The sequence below is a fragment of the Dipodomys spectabilis genome, unplaced genomic scaffold (assembly GCF_019054845.1).
Source record: "Dipodomys spectabilis isolate Male_0828 unplaced genomic scaffold, ASM1905484v1 ptg000344l, whole genome shotgun sequence".
Classification (NCBI taxonomy): Eukaryota; Metazoa; Chordata; class Mammalia; order Rodentia; family Heteromyidae; genus Dipodomys; species Dipodomys spectabilis.
The window spans coordinates 3,447,501-3,461,060 of record NW_024871021.1 but is presented as its reverse complement, the minus strand read 5'-3'; the positions used below and the strand labels follow the sequence as shown (position 1 = coordinate 3,461,060).

The following is a 13,560-nucleotide window of genomic DNA, read 5'->3' as shown; positions in this document are numbered from 1 at the left end:
ACTTGTAGGACACATCAAAAGCAGTCCTGAGGGGAAAATTTATTGCCCTCAGTGCCCACATCAAGAAAATAGAGACAGACCAAGTAAATTATCTCATGTTGCAATTAAAATAGCTAGAAAAACATGAAAAAAAAATGCAACCTAAATTTACTAGAAGGAGCCAGATAACCAAACTAAGACTGGAGATTAATGAATTAGAAAATTGTAGAACCATAGCCAGAATTACCCAAAGAAAAAACCGGTTCTTTGAAAAAATAAATAAAATTGATGGACCGTTGGCAAGATTAATTAAAAAGAAGAGAGGAAACCCATATTAACAGGATTAGGGATGCCATAGGAAAATTCACAATACATACACAAAATATCTAAAACAATCTTAACGGACTAATTTCAAAAGTTATACTCTCTAAAGTAAGAAAACCTGGCAGAAATGGATGCATTTTTAGAGAAATACAAGTTCCCCAAACTGAGCAAAGAAGAAGTAAATCATTAAATAAGCCAATATCCTACAACGAGATACAGAAACAATCAGAAGTCTTCCAACAAAAAAAGCCCAAGACCAGATGGATTCACAGCAGAATTCTATAAGACCTTTAAAGAAGAACTAATGACCATAATCCTCAAGCTCTTCAGAGAAACAGAGAAGGAGGGAGCTATCCCAAACTCATTCTACGAAGCCAATATCACACTCATCCTCAAACCAGGCAAAGACCCAACCAAAAAAGAGAATTACGGGCCAATTTCCTTGATGAACACAGATGCAAAGATCCTTAACAGGATTCTAGCTAACAGAATCCAGAAACATAAAAAAAAATCATACACTATGATCAGATAGGCTTCATCCCAGAGATGCAGGGATGGTTTAACATACATAAGTCAATAAATGTAATCCTACACATCAACAGAGCCAAGGTCAAGAACCACATGATTATCTCCACAGATACTGGAAAGGCCTTTGATAAAATTCAACATTCATTCATGGTAAAAGCTCTGGAGAAAATAAGAATAGAAGGAACATTTCTTAAAACAATAAAAGCCATTTATGACAGACCAATAGCCAATATTATACTTAATGGGGAAATGCTAAAACCAATTCTCTTAAAATCAGGAACAAGGCAAGGATGCCCACTGTCTCCACTCCTCTTCAAAATAGTCCTGGAACCCTTACCCAGGTAAATAAGGTAAGAAAAAGACATTAAAGGGATCCGCATAGGAAAAGAAGAAATTAAACTATCCCTTTTTACAGATGACAAAATACTATACCTTCACGATCACAAAAACTCCATTCCCAAACTCTTAGAAATCATAAATCACTTCAGCAAATTAGCAGGATACAAAATCAACCCATAAAATCAGTTGCCTTCCTGTACACTGACAATGTACAAGCAGAAAGGGAGCAACCCCATTCACAATAACCTCCCCCAAAATAAAATATTAAAGAATTAACCTAACCAAAGATGTAAAAGAACTATTTAATGAAAACTATAAAAATGTGGTATATATACACAATGGAATTCTGTGCCTCCATCAGAAAGAATGACATTGCCCCATTTGTTAGGAAATGGAAAGACTTGGAAAAATTATATTAAGTGAAGTAACCCAGGCCCAAAGAAACTTAGGTCCCATGATTTCCCTTATTTGCTAAAACTAGTATATTCTGAGTCAAGCAGAAAGGTCAGATAAGTTGATGTTAGAGAAATGAACCCTAAGATAAGCATTCAAATGTATTTTTTCTTTCAGGTGATTGTTTCTAACACATTTATAAGATTAGTTCTTTGTTGCTTTGTATGTTCCTGCCCCATGGTGTAACCCCTGCTTTCACTGTATTTGATGTTGATATAATTTGTGGAGGGGAAGAGAAAAAAACAAATTATTTAAATAGGGATACAGGTGGATCGATTGTAACAATGAGATATACAAGTCATTATGTAGAATACAAACTTTACAACTTTGGTGGGGGGAAGAAGGATTGGGTTGGGGGGGCGGGAGGAGCATGGGAAGAGATGGGAAGGGGAAACAAAGGAGGAGTCTACAATGATTGATAAGAAATGTACTCATTATGTTGCCCATGTAATTATAAACCCTCTTTACAGTATTTTCACAATAAAAAAAATAAATAAAACTATAAAAAGTTAAAGAAAGAAATTACACAAGATACTAGGAAATGGAAAGACCTCCCATGCTCTTGGATAGGCAGACTTAATATAGTGAAAATGGCAATACTGCTTTCAAGTATTTTCATTGGCTATTTTCATTATTGCCTTTGTTCTGGTTTTCTTATCAGGAACACAGGGTTACACAAAAAGATCTTCCTAAGATATAGGATCTTAGGCAGAAAAAAATAAATGTATAATTAAAGATTTTCATCTCTTACGAGAATAAAAAGGTAAGAAGACATTTTGTTATTACTTGCATGGTTCAGATGACTTGAATGTTTTGGTTGTTAAACTAAGTGGAATACATGTAAAATGTTACAGTTGTTCCAAACGATGATACTTTTCTGCTCCAATAAGATGAAACCTCTGACAAGTTTAGAGGGCATATCGATTTTGGGGGAGAAGTCTTAATTTTAGAATGCCAAGGTAGATACCTAAAACAGCACTGTCTATCACATATCTGCTAATTTTATACTATGGCCTATAAGTTTATAAAACTACACATATGAATTGAATGAGAAATGTTTGATTTACACAATTGACTCAAAAACAACTAAAACCAGAAAACACTTCTATATATTTATATAAACTAATATATCCAGTGAGGATTTAAAAATTTTTAGTATATATATTTAACATTTATGTCAAAATATTGTTTATTTGTAAATGTTTATTTTTAATTGTTGTCAGTCGTGGGACTTGAAATCTGGACCTGGACACTGCCCCTCAGCTCTTCAGCTCAAGATTAGTGCTCTACCACTTGAGCAACTAACAGTTTTCTTTTGTCTCATTTGAGGGAAGAGTCTCATGGACTTTCCTGCCTAGGCTAGCTTTGAACCATGATTCTCAGCTCTCAGCCACTTTAGTAGCTAGAGTTACAATCATGAGCCACTGGCGCCTAGCTACAATACAGTAAATGGAAAGAAATCATTAAAATTACACCAGAATTAAACGAATTAGAATCCAAAAATAAAAATTGTAAGAACCAAAAACCAAAGAGTTGATACTTTGAAAAATTAAAAAAATTGACAGATCCTTAGCAAATCTTATGAGAAAAAGAAGAGAACACACTCAAATAAATAAACTCAGGTATGAGAATGGAAACATCACCACAGTAACAACCAAGATTCAGAACATTATAAGAGAATACTTCTCAAAATATTATGCTAATAAGTTAGAGTGCCTGGCAGAAATAGACGTTTTCCAAGCCAATATCGAAATGATGAAACAAACCAAGGTGAGTTAAACCATCTTAACTGGCTCATATCAAACACTGAAATAGAAACAGTAATAAGAGACCTCCCATCTCAGAAAAGCAGCTTTACAGCGGAATTCTATAAGGCCTTCATGGCAGAGCTCACACCAATACTTTTCCAACTCTTCAATGGAATTGAAATAGAAAGTTCACTACCGAACTCATTCTATGAAGCCATCATAACCCTCATCCCAATACCAGGCAGGGACTCATCAAAGAAAGAGAACTATAGACCCATTTCTTTGATGAACATTAATGCAAAACTTCTCAACAAAATTCTGGCCAATCAATTTCAACAATTCATCCAAAAACTCATACACCACCATCAAACAAGATTCATTTCAGGGCTGCAAAGCTGGTTCAATATACACAAATCAATTAACATAATTCATCACATCAACAGGAGCAAGGATAAGAACCACATGATTATCTCAATAGATGCAGAAAAAAGCATTTGACAAGATCCAACAATCCTTTGTGATGAGGGTTCTGGAAAAATTAGGAATCCAGGGAACATTCCTCAATACAATAAAGGCTGTATATGACAAACAGCCAGAATTTTACTTAATGGTGAAAAACTAAAGCCATTTCATCTTAACTCAGGAACGAGACAAGGATGTCCACTCTCTCCACTTCAATTTAGTAATAGAATGACTAGCTACAACAATAAGAAAAGAGGCAATAAAGGGATCCAAACAGGGAAAGATTAAATAAAACTCTCCCTCTTTTCAGATGACATTAGCTTGTGTTTAATGAATCCCACGGACTCCACACCCAAATGACTCAAGCTGATTCTAAATTTTGGCAAAGTAATGGGGTATAAAATTAACCCTCAAAAATCAATGGCTTTTCTGTATGGCAGCAATGAGAAAAGTGTGTCTGAAATCAGGAAAGCAACTCCATTTGTAATAGTCCCACAATCAATAATACCTAGGAATTAACTTAACCAAAGAAGTGAAGGACCTCTATAATGAAAAATTTTTAAAACGTGGAAAAAAGAAAAATTTAAAAACGTGAAAAGGGAAATCAAACAGAAATTAGAAAGTGGAAAAACCTCTCATGTTCCTGGATTGGAAGGATTTACATCGTGATAATGGCAATAATCCCCAAGGCTATCTACTAATTCAATGTGATGTCTTTCAATGTTCCCACGGCATTCTTCAAGGAAAAAGAAGAGGCAATCCAAAAATTTACATCGAACTATTAAAGGCCCCAAATAGCAAAAACAATCCTTAACAGAAAGAACAGTGCTGGAGGAATGTCAATACCAAATTTCAAACTCTACTATAAATCCATAGTAATCAAAACAGCTTGGTACGTGCACAAGAACAGACCTCAGCACCAATGGAATAGAGCTGAAAACCCAGAAAGGAACCTACAGACATATAAGCCATCTAATCTTTGATAAGGGAGTAAAAAATTAGAATAGAGGAAAGACAGCCTCTTCAGTAAATGGTGCTGGCAAAACTGGTTAACTACTTGTAGAAAACTAAAGCTCGATCCTTATATAACACCCTGTACCAGAATCAACTCCAAATGGATCAAAGACCTCAGAGTCAAAGCAGACATTCTGAAAACATTACAGGATGGAATAGCAGAAATCATAGGTCTCCTTGGTACAGGCCTAAAATTTCTTAATAGAAACCTAGAAACACAACAAATCAAAGAGAGGTTGGACAAATGGGATTGCATTAAATTGCTGAGCTTCTTCATGGCAAAGGGTATAGCTAACAAGATCAACAGAAAGACCACGCATTGGGAGATCTTCACTAGCCATACAATGGACAAGGGTCTCATATCTAAAATATACCTAGAATAGAATTGAAAACCCAGAAATGAACCCACAGACCTATAGCACTGTAATCTTCAATAAGGGAGCTAAAAACTAGAATGGAAGAAAGACACCCTCTTCAGTAAATAGTGCTGGAAAAATTGGTTAATCATTTGTAGAAAACTAAAGATGGATCCTTATATATCACCCTGCACCAGAATCATCTCCACATTGATCAGATACCTCAGAGTCAAAGCAGACACTCTGAAATCTTTAAAGGATGGAATTAGAGAAACCCTAGGTCTCCTTTTCACAGGTCAATATTTTCTTAATAGAGACCTGGAAACACAACAAATCAAAGAAAGGTTGGAAAAATGGGATTGCATGGAATTGCAGAACTTCTGCATGGCTAACACATAGCTAGCAAGATCAAGGGTCTCATATCTAAAATATACCTGGAACTCAAAAAATTAAATTCCCCAACAACAAATTTTCAATGAAACAACTGGGCAGTAAATAAGTGGGCTAAAGGCCCACTGAAGAGGAAAGAAGGAAGGGCAATAGATACATGAGGAAATGCTCAACCTCCCTAGCCATAAGAGAAATACAAATCAAAACAACATTGTGATATCACCTCACCCCAGTTCCAATGGCTAAATCAAGAAATATAATTGCAAAAGATGCTGGAGGGATGTGGACAGAAGGGAACCTTACTGCATTGTTGGTAGGAGTGTAAACTTGTTCAACCACTTTCGAAATTAGTATGGAGGTTCCTCAAAGACGCCACATAGAGCTGTCCAATGACCCAGCAATCCCACTTTTGGGCTTTTACCCAAATGATCACAAATAAGACCTTACTAAAGCTACCAGTACAACCATGTTTACTGCAGCATTATTTACCATGGCTAAGATATGGAACCAACACAGATGCCCCTCAGTAGATGAATGGATCAAGAAAATGTGGTATATATACACAATGGAATTCTATGCCTCCATCAGAAAGAATGACATTGCTCCATTTGTTAGGAAATGGGAAGAATTGGAAAAAATATATTAAGTAAAGCAAGACAGCCCCAAAGAAACATAGTTCTCATGGTTTCCCTTACTTGCAATCCCTAGTATATGTCTGAGACAGCAGAAACGTTCAGATAAGTAGATGTTTGATGAAATGAACCCTAAGGTAAGGATTCAAATGGTTTTTTTTTTTCTTATTGTTTCTAACATATTTATAAGATGATTTGTTTCTTGCATTTTATGTCCCTTCCCCAAGGTATAACCCCTGCTTTCACTGTAGTTTATGTTAATATAATTTGTGGAGGTGAAAGGGAATAACAAATTGTTTATATATGGATACAGGTGGACGTGTTGCAACAATGAGATGTACAAGACTTTATATGGAAAAACGACCATTACAACTTTGGCTGGGGGGCGGGGATTAAAGAGGAGAGGGACCGGGTGGTGAGAAGGGAAGGGATGGGAAGGGGAAACAAAGGAGGTGGCAAAAATGCTTGGTAAGAAATATACTCATTTCCTTGCCCATGTAATTGAATCCTCTGTTTACAGTATTTTCACACTAAAAAATTATCTGAAAAAATTTGCATCAGTTGATAGTGCATATGATTTTATTTTTATTACAAACATAGAATGTAGTAAAAATTTTCATTGCAATTACACTGCACTAGGATGTGGGCAGATTCTAATGTAAATAATAGACTGTGCTTATGTAGAGAATTTGAGCATCCAGAATTTTAATATGCCTGTGATCATAAAACTGATACCTTACTGATATTGAGTGACAAATACAACTTCCGATAAGTACAGAAGTTTTCCTTGTATGTTTTTAATACATATTTTTATTGTAAATGTCCTGTGCAGAGTGTTTACTGTTACATATGTAAGGTAATGAGTACATTTCTTATTGAGCATTTTTACCCCCTCCTTGGTTTTTCCCCTACCATCCCTTCCCTTCACGCCTACCAACTCTTCCCTCCAAACCCCTCCCCCGATAGAGTGTCTTGTACATCTCATTGCAATGGGTCAACCTGTATCCTTTCCTTGTATCTTAAATGAAGAAATGCTGATTGATTTGTGCTGATTCTACTTGTGTAGACACACCTAAGATCACTCGCCAAGTCCAAGAGCACGTAATTCACATGCACATCATTTTTTGTCATTTTGGTATAATTGTGTTCTACACATTTATTGACAGGTTACAAATTATTCTCAAATTTTAATACATTAAAATACTTTCTTTTTGTCTTATTTTCTTGGCCATGAAATCAGCAAGACCTCAGTCAGCATTTCTCACATAGGAATTTTCACATGAGTTTGTTAAATGTTGACCTGAGCTCCAATCTTCTGAGGACTCACTCATCTGCTTAAGAATTGATGCTGGCTGTTGGAAAAGAACTCAAGGAAGAATGCCATTTAAAGCCTTATAACTTTATTCTGTACCAGGGTATTTTCCTGCTACTTTGGTTTTGAGAGTGTCTACAAGAACTAGCATTCCCTGGGGAACAAGGAGACGCCATATGACGTTTACTTACTGAGATTTCCGATTGACTTGCTATCACTTGTACTGCATTTTGAAAGTCGAATGTGTCAAAACCTACCCATTTGAAGAGATAAGAGGAGATGCTGGGAAGATGGCTCAGTGGTAGAGTTCTTGCTTTGCATGCATGAGGCCTGGGTTCAATTCTTCAGCACCACATAAACAGAAAAAGCTGGAAGTGGTGCTGTGGCTCCAGTGGTAGAGCACTAGCCTTGAGATGAAGAGCTGAGGGACAGCGCCTAAGCCCAGAGTTCAAGGTTTACACTGGGGTGGAGCTTGTATTGAGTACATAACAAACTGCTTCATGTATTTGGCAAGTTACCTGTCTCCAGTGTGCCGTAAGAATAGGACTATCATATAAATTAATAAATTACTTTAAAAAAAGAGATAGGAGTGGTAAAAGAATTTTTAGAGACAAATACATCTTCAACATATTTGATTCCAAACATTATGTCTAAGGCATATTCAACAAGTAGTGAAACTTGTGTTGTCTGTAACTATGTGTCTTTCTCCATGTGTGCATGTGTACATGTGTGTATGTATGTATTTTTGTGTATAGTAACATGCATGTATACATATATAAGGACATATACACACATATATGCATTTAAAAATAAATATACATATATAAATGTATGTGCATATATTTATATCAGTTGTTCAATGATTTAATCTATAGTTCCCAGCACATTGTCATTCTCACAAAGTGTACATGATAAACTGCTCTGAGGTTCCGTGCTCTGTGATGGGCATCCTTTGTAATCACTTCCCCCATTACCGAGTTTTTCATCCCTGAATATATTCGGTCTACTTTCCACAGGAAAGCATTGTTTTCATTACATGTATTTACTTATAATAAAAGAAAAAGTTCGTTTGTAAAAGAAAAAAGAAAACGAACTTTTAGGTCAGAGGTTAAAAGTATCCTATCCGTTTCAATGATTCCTATGAGATAAAATTTATAACAGTAGTAAAAGTGAAAAGGAATTCCTAGATCTGTTGTTTTGCCATTTAGAATAGAAATGAATAACATCACGTCACTGTTATAACTCTTAAAGAATGCAAGGGTAACTGATGGTCGTTATCATGTTCCCACAAAACCATTGGATTCTGATGGATAATAGTAGACCAGCAGAAATTCTTTTTTTTCTTATTGTGAAAATACTGTACAGAGGGTTTATAATTACATGGGCAAGACGGTGAGTACATTTCTTATCAAGCATTGTAGCCTCCTCCTTTGTTTACCCTTCCTATCTCTTCCCATCTTTCCTCCCACCCCTCCTCCCCCCCCCCCAAGTTGTAAAGTTCGATTTTGACATGACAACTTGTACTTCTCATTGTTGCAACAGGTCCACCTGTATCCTTATTTAAACGACTTGTTTTTCCACTTCCCCTCCACAAATTATACCGACATCAAATATAGTGAAAGCAGGGGTTATACTGTAGGGGAGGGACATATTAGGGTGAGGTGGTATGACAATGTTGTTTTGATTTGCATTTTTTTATGGCTAGGGCGGTTGAGCATTTTTTCATGTGTCTATTGGCCATCCTTCTTTCTTCTTCAGAGAAGTTTCTCTTTAAGTCATTAGCCTACTTATTTATTGGGCAGTTGTTTCTTTGAGGATTTATTGTTGGGGGATTTAATTTTTTGAGTTCCAAGTATATTTTAGATATGAGACCCTTGTCCGTTTTATGGCTAGTGAAGATCTTCTCCCAATCTGTGGGCTTTCTATTGATCTTGCTAGCTATGTCCTTTGCCATGCAGAAGCTCTGCAACTTCATGCAATCCCATTTGTCCAACCTTTCATTGATTTGTTGTGTTTCCGGGTCTCTATTCAGAAAATTTCGGCCAGAGCCAAGGAGACCTAGGGTTTCTCCTATTCCATCCTGTAATGTTTTCAGAGTGTCTGCTTTGACTCCGAGGTCTTTGATCCATTTGGAGTTGATTCTGGTGCAGGGTGATATATAAGGATCTAGCTTTAGTTTTCTACAAGTAGTTAAGCAATTTTGACAGCACCATTTACTGAAGAGGCTGTCTTTCTTCCATTCTATTTTTTTAGCTCCCTTATCAAAGATTAGATGACTATAGGTCTTTAGGTTCATTTCTGGGTTTTCAATTCTATGCCATTGGTCCTGAAGTCTGTTCTTGTGCCAGTACCAAGCTATTTTGATTACTATGACTTTATAGTAGAGTTTGAAATTTGGTATTGATATTCCTCCAGCAGTGTTCTTTCCATTGAGAAGCGTTTTTGTTATTCGGGGTCTTTTATTATTCCATATGAATTTTTGGATTGCCTCTTCTATTTCCTTGAAGAATGAGGTTGGAATTTTGATAGGTATCGCATTAAATTTGTAGATAGCTTTGGGAAATATTGCCATTTTCACGATGTTAATCTTTCCATCCAGGAGCATGGAAGTTTTTCCCATTTTCTAAGTTCTGTTTTGATTTCCTTTTTCAAGTTTTTAAAGTTTTCACCATAGAAGAGCAGCAGACATGGAGCTTGAAAGAGAAAGAGAGGAAATGGGAGAGTGAAAGAGAAAGAGAAATATCACAATACTGAAAGTGTATAACAGATAAACAAGAGCAGTATGAGAATATTCATACTGCTGTCTTTAGACTCTACATATACATTTGAAGGTATTTGATGTACGATAACCCATCAAAATGAAATATAAAGTTATTTTGTTAAAAATAAAAATGTCTCAGGAGAAATTTTAAATGTAAAAACAATCTTCATGGAAGCAAACTCTGAGCTATTTCATGACTTTGAAAAGGATAAAGTGGTTGAAGTTAGTATAAATTCAGAAGTATGACAATTCACAATGATATAAAAAGGTATTCATATATTTAATAACATAACCCAAAGCAGAAAGCAAATGTTGGATAATTGATTTTTTAAAAAACATTCTGTCAGGTGCTTGGAAGGTGGCTCAGTGTTAGAGTGCTTGCCTTGCATGCATGAGTTTCTAGATTTGATTTCTCAGCACCACATAAGCAGAAAAAGATGGAAGTGGTGTTGTGGCTCAAGTGGTAGCACTAGCCTTGATCTGAGGGACAGCATGTAGGACCCAGAGTTCAAGCCCCATTACCAGCAAAATCAAAATATAAAACAAAACTAAACACAGTCTCTCACTTTTGTGGCCTCAACTCTTTAAAATCACTGCTTCAGCCTCTGGGTAAGATTTTAGGTGTGGACATTTATCAACATTCCTGATTCAGACTCTACTTGATAACTTTTTAAATAAATATTTTGTTCTTAATTTTCCTCTTCGTAAATTCACATGTACCTATAAAAAATGGTTTGGCCATCCCAGTAACCTTCTCCAAGTACTTCATAATGATGACTTACAAAAAGTTGTATTATATTACAACAAGGAAAACAATGCTACAAATAAGAAAAACCAATAATTAAATATTAATGATTAATAAAATGAAAAACAAAACAATTACCAGTGTTTTCAGTATTTGAAGGGTACTACGTATTAGATTTTACTATTTTCTCATATTCCTGTACATTTAAAACTGCCTAAGATTATAATGTTCAACAAGAGTTTTATAAGCTATGAGCAGTCTTTAAAGTTACCCATTAAGATTACTATTTATGGCTCATCTCATCATTTGTATATGGCTTATATCATCATTTGTTCCTCACTAACATCTAAAATAAGGAAGCCCTATATTTTTAATAGAAACTATGTAGTTAAAAGTCTTAACTCTTTATTCTGCTCCTTTACACAAAGACTTTGCAACTTCTCATTAGTAAAATTTCTATAAACTCTGAAATGTACATACTTAGTAGCATATGTCTGCTACCATAAATCTTAAATACTTTATCAAAAAGTTTTATGACCTGGGGCTGGGTAGGTGGCTCAGTGGTAGAGTGCTTGCCTTGCATGCATGAAGCCCTGGGTTCGATTCCTCAGTACCACATAAGCAAAAAGAAAAAAGTTGGAACTGGCACGTTGGTTCAAGTGGTAGAGCAGTAGCTTTGAGCTGAAGAGCTGAGGGACAGCGCCCAGTCCCAGAGTTCAGGCCCCACTCACAGACTCCCACCCAAAAAAAATTTATGTACTGCTAAACAGTCCTAGTTTTGGCATATATAAGCAAATTCCCAAAATTAAATATGTTTAAAACATTAAAACTTTAAAAAAAACCTTAACACTTGCTTCAGTGTTCATTATGACAGGTGCCTTGTATAAAATAATTGAATTCCTCCTCTTACACATCTCTTGAACAACAAATATCTGGAATTATTTTGTTTTTGACATGTCAGTCTTTATTCTTAAATGTGTGCTTATGTAAGAAGTACATGGTTCTAAAATTTCATGGCAATTCTTTTGAGCTTACTTTTTGTTGAATTGTCTAGTTTAAGAAAATAAATTACACTTTCTATATAAAAAATGCTCTATGCTCAATTCAGCATCAAGTACTCTAACATTGGAACAATACAGAGAAGATTAGAATGGCCCCTGAGAAAGGATGACAGCCAAATTCCTGAACCATTCCATACTTTTACAACAGATGCTGGAGGGGATGTAGCCACAAGAGAACTGTACTGCATTCTTGGTGGGTGTGTAAACTTATTCAACCCTTTGGAAAGTACTATGGAGGTTCCTCAAAAGACTCCACATAGAGCTCCCCTATGACCCAGGAATCCCACTTTTGTGCATTTACCCAGATGATCACAAACAAGACCACACTAAAGCTACCAGCACAACTATGTTTACTGCAGCATTATTTACCATAGCTAAGATCTGAAACCAACCCAGATGCCCCTCAGCAGATGAATGGATCAAGAAAATGTGGTATTTATACCAATGGAATTCTATGCCTCCATCAGAAAGAATGGCATCGCCCAATTTGTTAGAAAATGGAAAGACTTGGAAAAAAATATTAAGTGATGTAAGCCAGATCCAAAGAAACATAGGCCCTATGTTTTCCTTAATTTTTAATAACTATTTTATGTCTGAGATAAGCAGAAAAGGTTAAAAGCTTTGCACATATGACCAGATTAGGCAAATCAAACCCAAGATAGGAACACACGTGTGTTTTTCTCTTGCTTGTTATTGATTCTAACGTACTTATAACAGGTGATGTGTTTTTTTTTGTTTCTTTATATGTTCCTCCCCCATGCTATAACCCGTTTACACTGTATTTGAAGTTGGTGCGCCCACATCTTGTATATACGTTCCTCTAATTTGGGGAGGGAAAGGAAAAAAAACAAGATGCTTAAATAGGGATACAGGTTGACCCATTATAACAATGAGATGCACAAGACACTATGATGAAAAATGAACTTTACAATTTAGGCAGGGGAAGTGTACTTAGGGAGGGCAGTGTGCTTGTAGAGGTGGGAGGGAAGGGATGGTAGGGGAACATAAAGGAGGAGGTAACAATGCATGTTAGGAAATGTACTCAATACCTTGCTCATGTAAATGTGACCCCTGTGTACAGAATTTTACAATAGAAAACATATAACATGTTCTGAGATGGAAGAGTTTATTTCCTTTATTTTACTCATATAATATTGTTAACAAAGAAATTAATGCAAAACACTAATATGAAGGTATTTTGAATGTGTGTGTGTGTGTGCAAGAGCGTGTGTTCTCATCCAATTGCATGTATGTTGGTGTGCTCAGAGTTTGAAATCAGGGCTTCAAAGTCTTGCTAGGCCTTTCCTCTCTAGATTGGTGAGCTACTATATGAGCTACATCTCCATTCCTGGCCTGTTGCTAATTCATTGAAATTTTTGAAAAATAATCCTATGAATTTATTTTTCCCTCATTGGTTTCCAACTGTTATCCACAGATCTCTAGCTTCAGTGTTGAT

At 35.9% G+C, this 13,560-nt stretch overlaps 1 non-coding gene across 1 annotated transcript; it reads left to right on the top strand.

Moving 5' to 3' along the window:
- The first annotated feature begins 12,142 nt into the window (after positions 1 to 12,142).
- Positions 12,143 to 12,245, top strand: LOC122095343. Its single transcript, XR_006145104.1, has one exon. It is a non-coding gene; the product is annotated as a U6 spliceosomal RNA (small nuclear RNA).
- The last annotated feature ends 1,315 nt before the right edge of the window (positions 12,246 to 13,560 follow it).